This window comes from Rutidosis leptorrhynchoides, chromosome 7 (genome assembly GCF_046630445.1).
Source record: "Rutidosis leptorrhynchoides isolate AG116_Rl617_1_P2 chromosome 7, CSIRO_AGI_Rlap_v1, whole genome shotgun sequence".
NCBI classification, from domain to species: domain Eukaryota; kingdom Viridiplantae; phylum Streptophyta; class Magnoliopsida; order Asterales; family Asteraceae; genus Rutidosis; species Rutidosis leptorrhynchoides.
The window spans coordinates 72653128-72673095 of record NC_092339.1 but is presented as its reverse complement, the minus strand read 5'-3'; the positions used below and the strand labels follow the sequence as shown (position 1 = coordinate 72673095).

The 19968-nt window shown below is 36.1% G+C and overlaps 2 long non-coding RNA genes and 1 pseudogene across 4 annotated transcripts; 1 reads left to right on the top strand and 2 right to left on the bottom strand.

The window, feature by feature from the left end:
* The first annotated feature begins 345 nt into the window (after window positions 1-345).
* LOC139856963 (putative receptor protein kinase ZmPK1) lies at window positions 346-2788 on the top strand (annotated as a pseudogene).
* A 1224-nt stretch (window positions 2789-4012) lies between these two features.
* On the bottom strand, window positions 4013-13532 carry LOC139857314 (uncharacterized). Of its 3 annotated transcripts, none has more exons than XR_011762476.1 (6): window positions 13468-13532; window positions 13126-13363; window positions 5611-5696; window positions 4800-5454; window positions 4561-4704; window positions 4013-4328 (listed from the first exon to the last, which is right to left on the bottom strand). It is a non-coding gene; the product is annotated as an uncharacterized lncRNA (long non-coding RNA). The 3 variants fall into 3 exon arrangements; XR_011762477.1 differs by having other exon boundaries at window positions 4800-4993; XR_011762474.1 differs by having other exon boundaries at window positions 4800-5696.
* A 628-nt stretch (window positions 13533-14160) lies between these two features.
* On the bottom strand, window positions 14161-14570 carry LOC139857315 (uncharacterized). The gene is made up of 3 exons (XR_011762478.1): window positions 14550-14570; window positions 14343-14458; window positions 14161-14257 (listed from the first exon to the last, which is right to left on the bottom strand). It is a non-coding gene; the product is annotated as an uncharacterized lncRNA (long non-coding RNA).
* Window positions 14571-19968: the final 5398 nt, after the last annotated feature.

Below are 19968 nucleotides of genomic sequence, written 5' to 3'. Positions count from 1 at the left end.
ATGAAACAGGTACTCGAGCAAGAGGATCCCAAGCTCCACCATATCTTGGTCTCCATGGTTTATTTAGAATAATAGTGTTAGAGGATAAACGAACTAAAATATAAAAAAAAATCTCACCAAAGTATACACTAGACAATAGCATGAAAGGATATCAAAGCTTATAAATATCTAGATGCTCCATCTTAATCTTAATCTTAATAACAATGATAAGAAGTATAATTTGAAGGTCAACAAAAACTTTTCCTAAAGGTCAAGATGTGGGTCTATCATACGATTTGAGGTCCCATATCTTCGAATATAAATAGACACACAAAGTAGATCATGTTTATTCATAACCATATTTCATCATGCATTTGCAATTACTACTCCTCTTACCTTTAATACTCATCCTCTCTTATTCTTCACTCGTTGCAACAAATTTCTCTTCATCAAATGATATCTTAAACCAAGGTTCGTCACTCTTTGTTGAAAAACAGAATCATTTGGTTTCACCAAATGGCCTCTTCTCAGCAGGGTTTTATCTAATCGGCCAAAACGCTTACACCTTTGCAATATGGTTTTCCAAACCCTTAATCGACGGTAATCACACAATTATCTGGATGGCAAATAGAGAAGAACCAGTTAATGGAAAGCACTCAAAGTTTTCCTTAACTAAAACCGGAAATCTTGTCTTAACGGATGCTAGTCGAAAAATTAATTGGAAGACCGACACCAAATCCATTTCGCCTTTACAATTGAAACTTCTTGATTCGGGTAACCTTATTCTTAACCAATCAGACGAAAAATCATATCTTTGGCAAAGTTTTAGTTTTCCTACTGATACCCTCCTCCCTAATCAGCCTTTTACCAAAGATACTGTCCTCATATCATCAAGAAGTTTAACAAATTTTTCTTCTGGCTTCTACAAACTCTTTTTCGATAATGACAACGTACTTCGACTTGTTTACACAAGTGACGAAGTAACGAGCGTTTATTGGCCTAATCCTTGGAAAATGTCATGGGATGCAGGAAGGACTACTTACAACAATAGCAGATTTGCTATGTTAAATTCCAAAGGCCATTTCAAGTCCTCCGACAAATTTAAATTTAATACGAGCGATTATGGAGGTACATTACAAAGAAAACTAACACTTGATGTTGATGGAAATATTCGAGTTTATACGCTTAACGAAAGAAGATGGATTGTTTCATGGCAAGCAATCTTAGCAAGTTGTGAGATTCATGGGATTTGTGGGCCAAACAGCCTTTGTACATACAATTTTAAACTAGGAAGAAGTTGTTCTTGTATGCAAAGGTATAAGCCCAAGAATCACTCAGATTTGTCATTAGGGTGTAAACCTACATTCACGTTTAATCACCATAATGATAACTATGACTTTATAAAGCTCCCCTTAGTGGAGTTTTATGGATTTGATACTTTGTTCATTCAAAACATCACTTTTAAAGAATGCAAGAAGGCCTGCTTAGATGACCCTAACTGCAAAGCCGTTCAATACAACTTTGATCGTGGTGATAAATTCTTTAGATGTTATACCAAGAGTTTGTTGTTCAATGGCATCTATAAAGGTACACGCTTCAACACTTATATTAAGATACCTAAGAAGGATGCTTTATTGTATAATAATCAAAAAGCTTGTCAAGGAATCTCGCTTGGAATGCACAAATTCTACGATTGAGCTAGCACGAATGTATGCCAAAAAGAGCGCAAATGGGTCTATAAAGTTCATGTTGTGGTTTAGCATCATTATTGGTGCAATTGAAGCTACATGCTTTATAGTGTTCTATTATATTACCAAACAATCAGCAGGTGCTACAACCCAATCTTACCTTGCAATTGTTACCGGATTCAGAAGGTTCACATACGATGAGATAATTAAGGCGACTTTTAAATTCAGAGACGAGATAGGGAGAGGTGGCGGAGGTGTTGTGTACAAAGGCTTACTTCCTGATAATCGAGTGGTAGCAATTAAGGTACTCCATGAGGCTCTGCAGGGAGAAGATGAATTTCTAGCGGAGATGAGCACAATTGGGAGGATTAATCATAAGAATCTGATCGAGACGTATGGTTATTGTTCAGAAGGAAAGCATCGGATCTTGGTATTTGAGTACATGGAGAATGGTTCGTTAGCAAAGAAGTTAGGTAATAACGAGCTAGATTGGGCAAAGATATTGGAAATCGCAACAGGTGTAGCTAAAGGACTAGCTTATCTACACGAAGAGTGCTTGGAATGGGTATTGCATTGTGATGTTAAACCACATAACATATTATTAGATGTAGATTATAACCCTAAAGTGGCTGATTTTGGCTTGTCCAAACTATTCCGTCAAGATGTAAAAGACAATTCTATTTTTTCTAGGATTAGAGGGACAAGAGGGTATATGGCTCCTGAATGGGTGTTTAATCTTCCAATTACATCAAAAGTGGACGTTTATAGCTACGGAATGGTGGTGCTAGAAATGATAACGGGGCGGAGTGCCACTTGTGATCAAGAAACCAACCATAATGAAAGGGTTGAGAAAAAAAGGCTTGTAAGTTGGGTGAGAGAGGAGCTCGAAGAGCCTAGCTTAGATGCAAAGATGATGGAGATAATGAATCCTATGATAGGGGATGAATATGACAAATTTCAGATGAAAAATCTTTTGAAAGTAGCTTTACAATGTGTTGAGGAAGATAAAGATGCAAGACCAACCATGAGTGAGGTAGTGAAAATACTTTGCAACCCTAGCATGTATGACTAGTCTCCATATTTACTACTCCGTCGCAATTTTAATGTTTAGTATTTCTTTTTGTACACTCTTTAATTAATCGTCACTTTATTTATAAGTTATAAATAAATAATAATAAAAAAGTAAAGCTTTTTACACTTAATTTAAGTATAATGGCAAAAACATAAGTAAAACGTAAAAAGTAATGTGTAAAATTTAAAGTAAATAGAGATTGATATTTTTTATTTTACGTACTTTTTATTTGAAAACAATTAAATTGGAGAAAATGTTAGTGAAGATCTGTTTACATTTGATATTGCGAAGCTACTAAATATTTATTAAAAGAAGAATCTACGCAACTGAACTAACAAGGCTTGTTTCGGGTGTGTTTCTTCACCTCTTAATTAAATGGTTTGGTACTGAATAATGAGTATTCCGCCCATTTGACATATAATGTTGAATAGTTCAGTATTTAAGCGTTGAACCATTCAAAAACTCTTTTAACTATTAAGAACGTAAATTTTACGTAATATCATTATCCACTTTATATTATGTCAAGAACATTTACCACACACACACAATGAGGTTTTTATTAATGTAAAAGGTTAACATAATTTTATCCAGATTCATATTGTTTATTCATAAATTTATAACAATTTGCGAAATCTAATGGATCAATCAGAGCGCCCCAATCACATGTGATTGAAATTTTTTTTTTTTTTATTTTTTTTTTAAATTTAGCATGTCAAATACAATCACATGTGATTGAAAAAAAAAATTTGAAAAGAAAAATTTTGAATTTTTTTTTTCAATTACATGTGATTGGATTTTACATGCAGAATCACGGGTTTACAATCACATGTGATTGAAAAAAAATCGAAAAAAAAATTCGAAATTTATTGTCGCGCCACATGTCGCACTCTGATTGATCACTTGGATCTCAACTTAAAAGTTGAATTCATTTGAATATTTCTCTAAATTTATTATAATTATCAAATAAGTCATTATAATTCAGATTCTTTAAATTATTCAAAATTATGAACCATTTCAGCGTTTAGCAGTTCTTATTCATCAAACACATCTTTGCTTTGTTAAATAAACTAGATTTATGAGCCCGTGCGCTGCACGGGTACTCCTCAGTTAAGTAAATCTAAAATGTCAAAATTTATATAATGACAGTATCAAAAGTATATAAATCATAAGAATTAAAAACGTTATACTCCGTAGTTGTCATCAACGAACATATGTGTGTCAATCAAGAAATGCGTCTAATTTCTTCATTAGTACTATTATGCAATTTGAAATATAGTTGTAGTTTTGCCACTATTAAACGAATGTAATACATATACATGATTAAAATAATTTTTAAGAGATTATTTACTTATGAAGCATGGTCACATGAACTGAGGATATATTGGTGAGGCCACAGATAGCTAGGATACTCAAACCTGTGATGAGCCTCCTCAGAAATCGGAACTTCGGGATAGATGGATGAGACAATGATAGGGAGGCCACATCACCAACAACATTACCAGAAAGAAGACTTTGACCCATCTTGTGATAAAAAATAACACTTGGCAAATTTGGAAGGTCATTTGAAACATATGGAGTAACACCACCACCTGCATACATGTGGGAAAAAATATTTGAACATATAAATATAAAATCACAGAACAATTCTTATGGACATTCGATCCAATGTACAAACATGCTTACCTTTAGCAGCTGTATACAATATACATGCAAATAACGTACAAACAGAAAAATAAATCGCAACTGAAAAAAAATATTATTATAATAATAATACGAATCGACAACGTAAACAACTAATAAGCACCTTTGATATTACCTTACCTTCCAAAAAAACCTTCAGAACGAATTAGCAGCTTAAATATCTAAACATTCGCACATCATACTTGGCTTCCATGAAGAGATAAAAGTAGAGAACAAACATGGTTGTAGCTTTGTGGTTGAGAAGAAGCCTTTGGCCGCCTGAAGCTATCAACAAAAACAAAAATAGACTTTCAAACTTTAAATGTAAAATCATAGAGCATTTCTTAGAGACATTTGATGCAATATACACACATGCTTACCATCATCAGCTATATATAATTGTTCTTCAAAAAGCCTACACACAAATATTAGAGAAAAGTTTCTTCCGAGATTTAACATTACAGTCAAACAACTGAAGAAAACCTCCCTTCGAACTTCGCTTAAAAATTTCTATTAACATATATACTTGAAGCACAATGCCTCATAGAGCAAACAGGAAACAACAAAATTTCACCTGTCACACAACGACAATATATAGTCAACAAAAGAATCCAATATTAAAGTTCTAAATTATGATTAAATAATAATAAAGTGAATTAAAATAAACCCTGACACTGTATACATCTTTGATCCAACACCCTCTATCAAAAGCCTAAATTAATTAAGACAAATATTTTCTTGCCTAAATATATTTCCTAACTAAGAGTTAAGACCTGGGCTTTGACACTACATTTTCACTCATATTTAAATGGGCGACCAATAATTCACTCTGCATTTACAAAATTGTAGCTTAGGATCAGTTCATATAGAATCATCAGTAGGCTGAATTTACAACCCACAAACACTACCATTATATTTCAAAACTTCGGCTATTCGATTAATAGAATGCAAATCGAAATTTTTTTCTACAAAACACAACTGAGTACAAAACTTACTAAACGCCTACCGAATGAAAAATCAATCACGATAGCAATCCTGCAAAGAAACACAAAAAGCAACAACGATACGAAAATCTGAACACATATTAACTATCAGTGATATTTTTTTTTTACGAAATTGAAATTACAGAGTGACTTTACAATTTAAAAAACATTTAACAATTCAATAACAAAATAAAGCGTTGAAGCGTACCTGTGATAAAATCTTTCAGCAATTCAAATGAAACACAACCGGTACAGGCGGGGTATGGCCGATTTTTCTCTCAGCTCAGGCAATAACTTTTGAATCAACAAAAAAAAAAAAAAATGATATGAACCATAAATTAAATTAAATAAAAATGATACTAAGACTCACAACATTAAATATCAAGTAATGCAACTTTAGAGGAAAAAATGTGAACCTACAATTATTTCTATACTTATTACGTTTTAGACACTTTCATGAGTTGTTTCTCTTTGTCTAGATTCACAAATTTCTGACCTCTTTTAGCCTTAAGTCTAGAAATCACAACATAAAGTTGATTGTGACTGAAAACACACTTTAGAGTTAAAATTAAATAATTTGATAATTGTGTATGTAATTGTCATCCTACAATTCGGGAGGACAAAAAATTATTTGGGGGAGTCGACTTATCACCATCTTTATTTCTTATATACAACATATATGCAAAACCCACACAAAAAAGTGCAACAAAAACTATCATACCACTAACAAACAATGACAAAAAATAAGATTAGATAATCAAATCACTAAAAATAAGGATTGCAGTGAGTCAAACACGACCAAAAACAAAATATCCAAGTTGTATAAGTTTAAACAACTACAGTACATGTTTAGTCCAAAACATTTTTAATACGCAGTTGGTGTTTGATCAGTCAATTACCTAATTGCAAACATCTTCGATATATATTAGTTTATTTTTTAGCTACACGCCATATCTAAAAGCAAAAAATTAAAGAAACGGAAAATGAATAGAGGCAAATAATAAGCTTATTATTAGTTTTTTTTTTTGAAAGGCAAAATAATTTTATTAATATATAAATATATGTACATTATACATCCCCGAAAAGTAACAAACATCCAACGATTATAACTACTAGACAAATGGAATAAAAAACCGACTATAAGTAAAACCCCCAGGAGAGGGGACTCAACGAATCGAGTAGGGACACGAAGTAGTACACAGTGCTGATCGAGCAGCGACAAAGCATAAACTCCAAGGCCCGTTTAACCCCTGAAGATCTTGCCTTATAGTAGGTTAGCCACGAGAAGCATAGGGGATGCTGTGGGGTATTAGCCAATGCCCACTCTTGATGTAACAACGCAATACGAGCTCGGGTTAATGAGCCATTGTGACCATTGAATTTGAGCTTTCTTTATTCGACCCGAAATCCATTTAAAGGATGAAAGTTGGATATCCGCTAGAATTGAATGTATGTCCCAGATTTGGTTTTGAAAGATTTTTAGGTTGCGATATCTCCAAATAGAATAACCGCAGACCCACTTGGTGGCTTCCCATATTTTTGAACCTATCGATGAGAGACTGGAGCTGCAGCTACTTGAAAATAAATCCGCGACGTTTAGTTCTGCCGGGGGAGAAAAATTCCACCATTTGTAAAAATCCAACCATATAGCTTTAACCTGGGGGCATGTGGCAAGAATATGTTCGGTTGTCTCGGACGAGTCTTGGCAGATATTGCAAAGAACCGAACCGAGGTCTAAACCACGTTTGTCAAGTTCGAGTTTAACTGGAAGTCGATGAAGTTTTGCTCGCCAAACGAAAAGTTCAACTTTTAATGGGACAGATCTGTTGCGTTTTGTAGGTGGTTTTACAGTTGAAGGTTGGAGACGAAGCATGTCTAATTTTGCCGAAACTTGTTTGGTGAAAGAGTTATCCGAATCTGTTAGGGTGCAAAGCCACGAGTCTTCGGTAACGTTATTAGTATTCTGAAGTGGAGTAAAGTTCTCGATCAAACTTGATAGCTCCTCCATATCGCTAGCGCTTCTGCCCCTTGGAGAATGGAGCCAACTGCCATTGAATGAAAAGGATGACCCAGCTAAGTCCACCCGATCGAAGACGGTGCAACTTTTATCAGTATCAAGTGCAAATAATCGGGGGTATTTTTCTTTCAGAATGAAGCTCCCAAGCCAACGGTCGTGCCAAAAAGCTGTGCGTTTTCCATCTTTTAGAAACCTGCAAAAAATATGCGAAAAATCCCATCCAGCTTTCTCGAAATCCTTAGTGATATTGATGATGTTAAACCAAGTGGCACCGAGTTTCTTAAACCTGCAAAAGTCGTTAGTGACAAGCCCACCGTCCCTACCGTAAATACTAGAAATCACTTTAGTCCAAAGTGAGCAAGGTTCCGATTTGAACCGCCACCACCATTTTCCTAGCAAGGCTAGGTTTTTGGCGGAAAGCGATCCAATGTCTAAACCTCCCGAGTCGTAAGGTAGTAAAGTGTCATCCCATTTAACCCAACATATTTTCTTACCCGACCCGGACCCGCCCCAGAAAAAATTACAACGAAGCGATTCAAGTTGTTTTAAGATAGAGGACGGGGCTTTGAAGAGTGAAAAGTAATAAAGTGGAAGACTAGAGAGAACGGATTTTACCAATGTGAGCCGACCTCCGAAAGATAAAGTTTTTGATTTCCACTCCGCGAGTCGTTTTTTGAATTTGTCCACCACCGGAAGCCAATGAGTGGGTTTGTTCATCTTAACTCCTATGGGTAAACCTAAGTAGGTAAAAGGAAAATCACCCGCTTTACATCCGATTCTTAGAGCTATACTTTCCAAGTCCCCATTCGAAACACCAACACCGAATAGATTGCTTTTATGGAAGTTAACTTTTAGACCCGAGAGATCTTCAAAGCACTTGAGAATTTTCATGGTGTTCAATATGTTGTGACGGGACCACTCACCAAAAAAGATGGTATCGTCGGCGTATTGTAAGTGCGAAATTATGACTTTTTCTTTACCGACTTCTATCCCTTTGAAATGCCCCGACAACATGGCACGCTTTACAAGGAGGTTTAAACCTTCCGCCGCAATTATGAATAAAAAGGGGGAGAGTGGGTCACCTTGCCTAACACCTCGTTCCGGGGTGAATTCACGGGTTGGGGATCCGTTAACGAGAATGGATATTGAGGCGGAGCTAAGGCATGCGAAGATCCATTTTTTCCATCTATTACCGAACCCGATATTCTCCATGGTTTCCATCAAGAAGTCCCATTTTAGGCAATCAAAAGCCTTTTCGAAATCTACCTTGAAAATGAAACCTTTTCTTTTTTGTCGTTTGAGTTCATCGATAGTTTCGTTTGCGATGAGAACCCCATCGAGAATAAATCTTCCTTTCAAGAATCCACTTTGTTCGGAACCTACGAGTTTATGGATAACCTTTTCGAGTCTCTTTGAAAGAACTTTTGCCACAATTTTATAGTAAGACCCGATAAGGCTAATGGGGCGAAAGTCACTGGGGGTTAGCGGGTTATGTTTTTTGGGGATGAGTGTGGTAAAGGAAGCATTACACCCCTTGGAGAATTCCATATTTGACCAAAACCAGTTGAAAGCGTTAACTACATCATTCTTCACTAACCACCAATATTTTTTGTAGAATTTCAAATTGAAACCGTCCGGACCGGGTGCTTTAGAGCTACTACAACAACGAATTGCCTCCCAAATCTCGGATTCACTAAAGGGGTTTTCGAGCATCTCATTATCATTGTCGTTTAAGATCTTTGATTGAAGGTTGAATGAGCATGAAGAATCATTATTAGCTTTGAAGATGTTCGAGTAATGGTTGAAGATTTCATCTTTAATTGCGTTTGGTTCCTCCGACCAACAACCATTAATTGAAATGCCGAAAATATTATTTTTCGTGTTTCTCCTTTTGACGTAATTGTGGAAGAACTTTGAGTTTTCGTCTCCCTCAAGGGACCATTTGATGCGGGCTTTTTGTTTAAGCATTTTACATTTGATTTTCTCTTTTTCAATCCATGCTTTACGTTCGTTCAACCACGTATCCCTCTCGGTTTGAGATAAAATTCTGATCTGAGCATTCTTTTCCCACTCGCTAACCGAATCTGCTAGTTCTTGGATCTCGATATCGAGTTTACCAAAGTTTGTTTTGCTCCAATCGTTGAGTGCTTTTTTCACGTTTTTTAGCTTATTTCGAAGTATGCAATCACCACGGTTACCACCGACATGTAAATTCCATGCATTTGAAATGACTTCCACCGAACCCTTATCATCGAGCCAAGCGTTGAATACTCTAATTGGCTTTGGGCCAAAGTCGATGATTCGGTCTCGGAGAATTATTGGGCAATGGTCGGAGGTGAATCTATCCAAGGTGTTTGCGAAAAGAGTTGGCCAGATATTATGAAACTTGCTGGAGACAAGGAAACGATCTAACTTACTGAATTTTAAACCGTCTCCGCTGATTCTCGTGAACTTTTGGCCGCCAAGAGGTATTTCAATTAAACAGCACTTATTGATGAAATCGTTGAACATATCCGACCAGGGTTTGTTGAAGTCGCAATTTAATCTTTCGTCTAAACCTCTAACCTCGTTAAAATCCCCGCAAAGTAACCAAGGCATGTCTTTAAAGTTGAGAAGATTTTCTAAACTTTCCCACATTAGTTTCTTCTTGGCGGTGTTATGTGGTCCGTAGACATTGACAAAAGCTATTTCTTCATCGATACCTTTCCAATGTCCTTTGATAGTTAAAAAGAATTCGCCTTCGATCGCTTGATTGACATTAAAAACATCAGTGTTCCAGACTAACAACATCCCACCCGAGAAACCTACTGCATGTTTTTGTATGTACTTGAAGTTTTCAGAACCCCAAAAATTCTCTATTACTTTGTCTTCGATCTCACCACACTTGGTTTCCTGGAGTGCTAGCACCTGTGGTTTTTCTTGTCTACAGAGTTTTTGAATCCAATCCTTTCGATCATCCTGTCCAATACCACGAATGTTAAGAGATAAGATATTCATTATGAAAACAATGACTTACCGAGGGTTGGAGGTAGATCAACAATGTTGATCCGCTTTCCAACGAATGCCGATCTCTTTTCCGAGCTCTTTATGGTTGAGGCTGCCGATGGATCCCGAAGAGTTACCTTTCCTGGAACGAGAGAGACCATTGGAAGAAGCTTCATTGATGTGTTTCGATGATGTGTTTTTATCTTTCAATTTCTTTCGATTGTTGGTAGGGAGTTTCTTGATAGAGTTGAAAGCATCTGAGAGCTTTTGGAGATCAAGGTCAATAATTGGTGATTGGTTTGATGCAGCGTTGGTTGCCAAAACAGTGTCAGTGTTTAAGTTATGCTCGGGGTTGGGATTAGGGATTGTTGGGTTAACTGAGTTTGGATCGGGGATAGGTTCGGCAGTTGAAATGGGATTGTGAATATCATTACTGGGATTAGCTGCGGGTTGATCCGGGATATTAATAATGGGTTGGGTAGACTTTGGTGTAATAATGGGCTCAGGAATTGGGCTAGAGGGTTGATGAGGTGAATTGGGTTTAGGGGGAGTAATGGGCCTGGAGGTATTGATTGGGCTCGTCACCGTGTTAAAAATAGTTGAAGGGTCAGGGGTATTTTGGTTACCGTTATTCTCGACATTAATGAAGGTATCGGGAACATGAGGGGATTTATTGCTCTGTGAAAAAATCTTGTTAGTTTCGAGGCGTTTTGATTCGGAAGACAAACCGTTTGTTCCACCTTTATTGTGCTTTGTTTCGACCGGTGCCGGAGTATGACTGTTGCAATCAGAAAAAGAACCATGACCTTCAATGTTGACGTTATCGGAATCTGGATTTAGGGGCGGAAAGGAATCATTCACCGATTTTATCCCATCATCGTTACTAGACGTGTAACCATCACTTTCACTAGAGTTGGAAGTATCATCCGACGTGTATGAATCCGAATCCGAGACAATTTCCACAATGTCGTTAGTATCTTCGATAACATGGACATAGACGAGTTGAGTGCCTACCAAAAGTCTGACATACCCACTAACAATCATTGGATCCCAAATTTTGATGAGGACTTTACCTTTAACAAGATTCTTAGCTTCTAAAAGGTTGCAGTTTTGTGTGTCGAGGGGTTCTCCCCACCATAAAGCAATTGATTTGAAAGTGTTTTCATTCCAGCATATCGTTGGGACGCCTGTGATCGTGACCCAGGTGAGTCGACCCGGGGGGCTATCCTGGATATTCCAAGGTTTAAGGGAATCCAACCAATCACGAATGGGATGATTTTCATTCTCCAAAATATTGGTAACCACTGCCTTGTTGTTTAAGATTAGTAACACAGAGACTCCACCTAAATACTTAATGTTACAGTCGTGTAAACCCGCTGCAATGCAGACTTCTTCAATGCATTCAAGTGTTTCAATCTTCTTGACCACACCACCGATGGCGTTTTCAAGATATTTGACGTTGGTTTCGCAATCCTTTGCTTGAGTTACTCTTTTTGTTTTTGATTTTATTTCCTGCCCTTGTTGATGGATAGTTGGGTTGTCGATAATTACTTCTTTGAAGAGCCTCTCATCCACGTAAGAGTTGTTCATGAAGATCTTTTTGAAGGGTCTAGGTTTAGTCGGCAGTGGGTTTTGAGTTTGCTGCTTTGAGTTTCTCTCTTTGGCAATAAAAACTTTGAAGTGATTTCCATCGATAATAATGGTGTTTAGTTTTCTTGCCATGAATTCTTTGTCATTGACATCTTCGAATCGAACAAACCCAAATCGTTGGCCACTTTTAAGCTTTTTGAAGGGAACAAAAACTTCCTTAACGATACCGAATGGTCTGAAGATATTCCAAAGTCCAGCGATGTTTAGGTGTTCTGGAAAATTGTGAAACATAAAAGAGGTGAGGTTCGATGGTAGGTTTGAGTTGTGTTGATGTGATTTTGGGGTATTAATCTTAATCGGCGATTGATAGGTTTGATGGCCAGATCCATATTTTTTGATCAGATCCTTCGCCTGGGAGATGGAGGTATTAGGTATGATGTTGGGATCGTGCAAGAAGGGATGGTTAGAGTTGCTCTTGTGTTTTGAGATGGATGTAGATCGTCTTTTTCGGGTGACCTCGACCCATACACCTTCTTCAGCTGCAGTAGTTGTTGGAGGGTTATTGTGATTGTTGACGGCGGGTATTGGTGGCGGTGGTGGGAGATGGCTGTCGTTGTTGGAGGTGAAGGGTGGAGGTGGCGGTTTGTGGTGGTGACCGTCGGTGTTCTTTGGTGGCGGTGGGGGATTGGGGGTGAAAGGGGAGGTTGTTGGAGGGTTATTGTGATTGTTGACGGCGGGTATAGGTGGCGGTGGTGGGAGATGGCTGTCGTTGTTGGAGGTGAAGGGTGGAGGTGGCGGTTTGTGGTGGTGACCGTCGGTGTTCTTTGGTGGCGGTGGGGGATTGGGGGTGAAAGGGGAGGTAGGGATTGGGAGCATTGTTGACGGAGTTAAAAAATGGGTAGCTTATTATTAGTTAATTCAGGTCCCAAATTCATAGACCCAATTGACCTGTGTTATTTTAGCTAATATTTCCAGTTGCCCATACTCATTACCCACTAATATAAAGAATGACCAAAATTAACTTGAATTTCTGATTGGATCAATTTTAGCGCCAGTATTTCAATCAATATCATTTGATTTGGTAGAAAGAATTGTTTATCAAAAGATATTAATTAAAGATGCGGGTCTTACATTGTTCGAGCCACTCGTGTGCTAACATGTGTCATATTGGCCGGTATTAATTTTTCTAAACCAAAGTCCGATATCTTGGGTGTTAAATCTTTATCAAGAAGAATGTTGCTTGCTTTAATATCCCGATGAACTATATGCGGACGCACTACCTCATGAAGATAAGCAAGACCGCGTGCAATTCCAATTCAAATCTTAGTTCTTGTTTGCCAATCTAATTGTATTGAACTGTGACCTCCACCTAAATGAGTACCATTTTTTTATTAAACACCAAAAACGAAGCATGCAAACATGACAACATTGTTATTAAGAAACAATTTATAAAGATTGGAATTGTGAATTTACCAAGGGTCTGAGCCAAGCTGTTATTCTCAATGTAATTGTATACCAATATCCTATGGTTCCCTTCAGCGACGGAGCTTCATTGGGGCAGGAGGGGGCCATGGTCCCCCCAAAAGATTATCTTCTTAGTAGCAATTACTTATTTACTTTAGTTTTAGGGATTAATATATGAGACAAGTTGTAATCTCGGCCCCTAAATAAAAGTTAGGACGTGGATCATCGGTTTTTTAATTATAAATATATTGGGCTTATGACCATTTTCCATAATTAGCATATGTTATTCAATTTTAACTTACATGGTCAATTAAAAAATGTTTTATATATTAAATTGTATTCCATCCGTCTCACCAGAAGTGTCCACTTTGAATTTTCCAGTCTTCCTTATTCAACTTTGATTTTAGATATTTTTACTAGTGTTATATAATATTTGATGAAAATTATATCAATGAAAACATAATAAAAATTCAATCCATTCATATAATTTTCATCAAATATTATATAACAAGAACATAAATATTTATAGTCAAAGTTGACAAATAAAGACTGTCAAAAGTCAAAGTGGACACTTCTGGTGGGACGGAGGTAGCATATCGTTAAATGTTTGTATTAAAGAGTATTTACTATAAGAAACACTATATATTTTGCTTGAATTTTTTGGCCCCCTCAACGTTACTGTTCAAGCTCCGTCACTGGTTCCCTTCAACACAACATCCGCAAAGTTTTGCTAAATTTTCGTGCTCGATATCACAAATCTCTTGGATTTCTGTTAAAAACTCTCATGCCTTAGTCTACCCTAAAGATCACAATATTGTTACACGTTAATAACAATTGATGAATATGTTCCTAAATTATCACAGTGCGAACGCGCGCGCACACACATGTACAACGGGACCGAATCCACCTTCCCCAATCTTGTTGGCGGGGTTAAAATCATCGGTAGCGAATTTTAGCTCCTTGTAGGTGTAAAGTTTAAGATTCTGCACATCGGACAATTCTGCACATGATAAACCATTAAAAACGGTTAGGGTACAAATGCATTAGCAAGGTAGATCATAATAATTCAATAATTGTTGCACGCTTTATACCATCTTCAAATTCAGGAAAGCAGGAAAGCCTTTTGGTGGGTGTGTTCCCCCAAGAAAAAAGAAAGAGAAACAACCCATAATCTTTTCGAGTCACCATTTGCCTAATTATGCTTCAATATTTACTATCTGTCGTATAGAAAACATTACAAACATGAATACATCATCATATTAAGTAATTCTAGGGGTGATCATTCGGTTGGTTTTCGGTTTAATGGGTTTATTCGGTTTGGTTTTTTCGGTTTTTAAGAATTTTTTTTAGAACCAATAACCGAACCAAAGTTGACAAAACCAAACCAATCCAACCAAATAAGAAATCGGCTTACACGGATTGGTTTTGGTTAAACCAAATTAAAACTTATAGATATAAAAATGTGTTTTTTTTTTTTTTTTTAAAAAAAAAACAACATATATTATTGATTAAACTACATGTATACTAAACTATAAGTGGTCCAAGAGTATACAAGTTGTATACTAAACTATATCAAATATCAATGAAGTAATGAACTATATAAAGTGATAAACACCATTGGAGGCATGGAGGTTGGAGCATAGTACCTATCATAATCAAAAAACGGGACAAGCAGTTCATCAACAACTTAGTTTTCAGCCTTCCAAGTATAAAAATTCACAACACAATTTATAGCAAAACAATCTTCACAAATATGGAATTGATTTTGGTTTGAGAGAAAAAATTGAACTGATTGATGAATAAAATTAGGTTAATTGGTATAATTGAGAAGATTTTGCCTTAGAGAGTTGACTGAGAAGAATCAGTAAAAATAATACGTACGCGGTTTGATTTTACACGGTATAAATATAAATTAATATAAATGTAAATAAATAAAATATTTAATATTTAATATATATACCATAAATAGATGTATATTTCGGTTTTTCGGTTTGAAACCAAATGTGTATTTTACAAACCAAATCCAAACCGTAAACCGTTAATAATTTCGGGTGAAACCAAATAACCAAACCAGAACCAAATAAGCCAAACCATTTTAACCAAATCCTTTTGGTTTGGTCGGTTTCATGGGCGAAACCATTTAATGCACACCCCTAAGTAATTCAGTAAAATGATGAAAGAAACATCACATAAACTTAGTAACCTAAAAACCCCAATAGAAAATAAGGCAATTGATCTTCTGCAAGAGAGAAGCTAATATAAGCAACTTTAATTATAATAGAAGCATACAAATACAGTTTTTCAACACATATTCAAATATTAGCTTATCATTATACAATCTAATTAGAAACCACAACAGGGAAATTAACAGTTGGATGTAAAATTAATGGTAAAAATGATATCTTTATCAAGATAGTAAGACTTACTATGCAATTTCTTATATAAATCCATAATTGATTAAAATGCTATAAAAAACAAACAAACCCATAAGACCCATTGATATTAGCTTAAAAAGCACCAAACATTTCCAAATTATCACATACATGAAGAAAACCAAGAATTTGAAACTACCTCAAAAGCAATTGATCAGCTATTGGATTTTTTTAATGAGATCGTATAGTAATCAAACTTACATGTGTTTTAGTATCCAAATCGATGAAAAAAAAAAACTGAAAATAACTGCATCATTGACCCAATTAGGAACCTTAGAAATACCTTTATTCAATCATGTTCATAACGTTTCGAATTGAGATTATCTGCCATGTTCGTTTCAGCATCATCGTCACAATCGTCTCAATCGGGAACCAATCACATCACCAATCACGATTCACCCGATTAAACCATCTGCGATTCACATGATTAAAGATTCTGAAAGCGCTTGATTAACCCGATTGAAAAAATCGGAACCCTAATCTAATTGCAGTGGATGAACGTCGGTATAGAAAGAGAAAGAGATTTGGAATTCAATTGAAGAAGGAGAAAGAAAATGGGTTCCCCAAGAGAGGACACGCGTCAGATCTACATAATTAGAGATTTTTTTAATTTAAAATTAGGAGAAAAAAGGATTTGTTGAGGATGAATCTGGTGGCGCCACGTGGATTTAACTTACCGAATTAGTAATATAGAAGATGTGTTCATGAAGCAAAAACTACAAATAACTTGGGTTTTAAAGTTCCCCAAATCAGTAGCAGACCGTCACCTAGTAGCCCAACTTATAAATTTTATGTCTTCGTATCAGGCTCTAGGGTCGGCCTATTTTGGACTAATTATTTAGACCCAAAATCTCACCAAAAACTGTATAATCCGAAACATGGGACCTGAGGGGATGTTTCTTTGGTGAGATTTGGAGTGAAAGGGATTGGTATGAACAAAAACCAAATACACCCTTAATAATATATATATATATATATATATATATATATATATATATATATATATATATATATATATATATATATATATATATATATATATATATATATATATATACTAAATCACGTAAATGAAATTCAATAGGGACCCGCCACGTTACCCACTCTCACTTTTACACTTTTTTTTTACCTAACTCCCATACAGACTATACTTTCAGCCACCACCGACCCATCAACCTCCATCACCACCACAATCTAAGTCCAGGACTTTCACCACCGTGGCCACCAACATCGACCACCACCTTCAACCGCCACCGTTGGCCGTGACCATCGGCCACCACCGCCTAAAAAATAGAGCTTTAGCCTGTTTGAAAAATAAAATGAAAAAAGAAGAAAAATTGGCAATCGATACCCGTCAATATATTGCCGGAAAAAATGGTTAAGTGGCCGAAACGATAAAATTCCGGCAGTGCCCTAGGTGGCGCGTGCCTTCATGGATGACGGAAAAGTTTGATGCTTTTGGATCGAAAAATAAATTCGTGTTAAAAGGTAGTGGCGGTGAAACAAAAAATACACGTATTAAATGTTAATTTAAGGACGTAGGTTAAAGTGATTTTTGAGATTTGAAGATGGGATTTGGGGAGGAAAAAGGATGACATAGAACATTTAACTCCACACCATTTTGATTTTTATCTTGTCCATCACAAGTGTTTCAGCATTGACCTTAGTCTTCAAAATATTTAATGGTGATCCAGTTAATTTCATCTTTTAAATGGGCTTTGGCCCATACTTGGTTACCGATGAAGCGCGTGAATAATTACGACTTACTACTCCGTATTACTATTTTTTAAGGACATATCACATTATTTACTCTTTTATTTCTTTTTTTACATACTACTTAATAGAGTATACATAAACGAGGTTGTAAAATTCGCTATTCGAGATTAATCGGTCAGGACTTTGAAAGAATTAATCGGTAATACATAGATTAATCAGGGATTAATCGAACTGTACTTTATGCATTTAAATATTAAATTTTAAAATTTGTGTGTGTAAATATGTGATGCCCCGTACTAAATCAACATGTACGAACCATCAACAACAGGATCATTACAAGGTCAAACACTATATGCGGTTTCAAAATAAGTTTGCATTCATAAAATGAAGTGACGTTTTAACCACCGTCAAATGTTTAACAACCAAAAGTATGCTTCTACGAATAGCAAGCAATAATAGTACGTGACCCATAGGTCGTTACAAATACATCATTTCAAAAGTAATATAGTTTGAATGCAAAATAAACGTTTCATGCGGTGACATCTCTAATAAGCGCAGCGGGTGTCTATAAAGCATGACTAGTACAGCGGAAGCAAGCAAACCTTAAGCACCTGAGAAAAACATGCTTAAAAACGTCAACACAAAGGTTGGTGAGCTATAGTTTAAGTATAACAGTAATGTAAGGTAGGCCACGAGATTTCAGTGCTTCAACAGCTTTTCAAAACAGTATGAAAAGTATATGTATAACCGTGGGCACTTGGTAACTAACTTAACGTAAATAACACCCCCTAAAAGTACACTTGGCGAGTGCATAAGTTTACGAAGTATTAAACACCCGTTAAATGCTAGCGCGACTAGCCCGAGTGGAGATGTCAAACCCTATGGATCCATATCTAAGATTCGCGTTCACCGGTTCAAAGACCAATGACTAAACGTTACCGAGCTAAGGGGAAAGTTTATACCATTGTATAACCCACACATATATAAAGTTTAAGTACTCGTGCCTAGTATGTAAAACGTAAAATGCGCATGTATTCTCAGTTCCAAAATAGTTAAAGTAAAAAGGGATGCTATAACTCACAGTGGAAAGTAGTAAAAGTCGATACGCGGGAATAGTAAGCAAGTGGTTGGTCCGGAAGGTTCTCAACCTAAGTCAAAAGTTACTAAGTCAGTAAATAGTTCCCGAAGGTTTAAAAGTATGTAAATTAGGTCCTAAGTACCATCATCATTCATCATTAAACAAAAAGTGTAAAGTAAGTTTTAAGTCAAGACTAGGGTTTGAAATAAAGGCTGACTTCGTTCAGTCGCCACGACCTCTATACAAACTAAAATAAGGTGAGACCAGTGGCCATGGCTCCGTATATGAGTCCCCTAGGTACTGACCAATTTCCAGAACCAAAATCGTCTTCTTTTGACCGTGGTGACGGTTTAAGTGCGAGTAGGTCAGAAATTTCAGCACAACGCTAATAGGGTGTAGTGACTTTCGGATGGCCATAAATCCTAAACCGTAACTCGGATTAAGACGAGGTCTAAACGGAAAATCATCTACTCGAATCGAAATAACTGAAAATTAACTTTCCAGTAGCCCAGGTAGTCTGATCAGTTCCAGAAACAGTAAGTAAAGGTGTTCCGGTGGGTTCTTGGTGCTTGATGCTCATCACGGTTCTCATCCTTGATGCTTACAGCTTCTAGTGTACAACTCGTTGATGGGCTTGTATCATCTTAACCAAGGTTTGACCATCATAAAACTAGTGTAAGTCTAAGATATGTAGCACAACTCACTTAAGAGTTGTATGTAGTTTGATGAACCAAAGTTACATCAAGATCTTAGATCCGACACATACATGAGTTCTACTAGTAATATTAAGCTACAAACTTGAAAGTAAACTAAATAAACAATATCTTAAGTTGTAGAACTTAGATCTTAAAGATCCTAGACTAGAAAGTCTAGATCTAGTGTTCTTAAGTTAGATCATAAGTTACAAAACTTAGATCTACACTTTAATGAAACCATAAGTTATGAAACTTAGATTTTCAACTTGTAACATGTATATAAGCTTATAAGCTCTTGTTTACAAAAAATTTGGAAGACCATAAGCTATAGAAACTTAGATCCAACATAAGTATATGAAGTTATAACTAAAAAGTTATACTTCCATGTTCTTGAACTTATAAAGTTAACTTTTAGTTTCAAGAAATATGAGATCAAGATTAACTAGTAATACTTGATCAACCATAACAAGAATCACGAATTGAAAACATGTACAAGAGAAGAAATAAATTAAATCTACAAGTAATAAGTTCATGGTTGTTCATACTTAGAAAGATTCAAGCCAAGGCTTTGATCTTTAAGAAAGTAAAC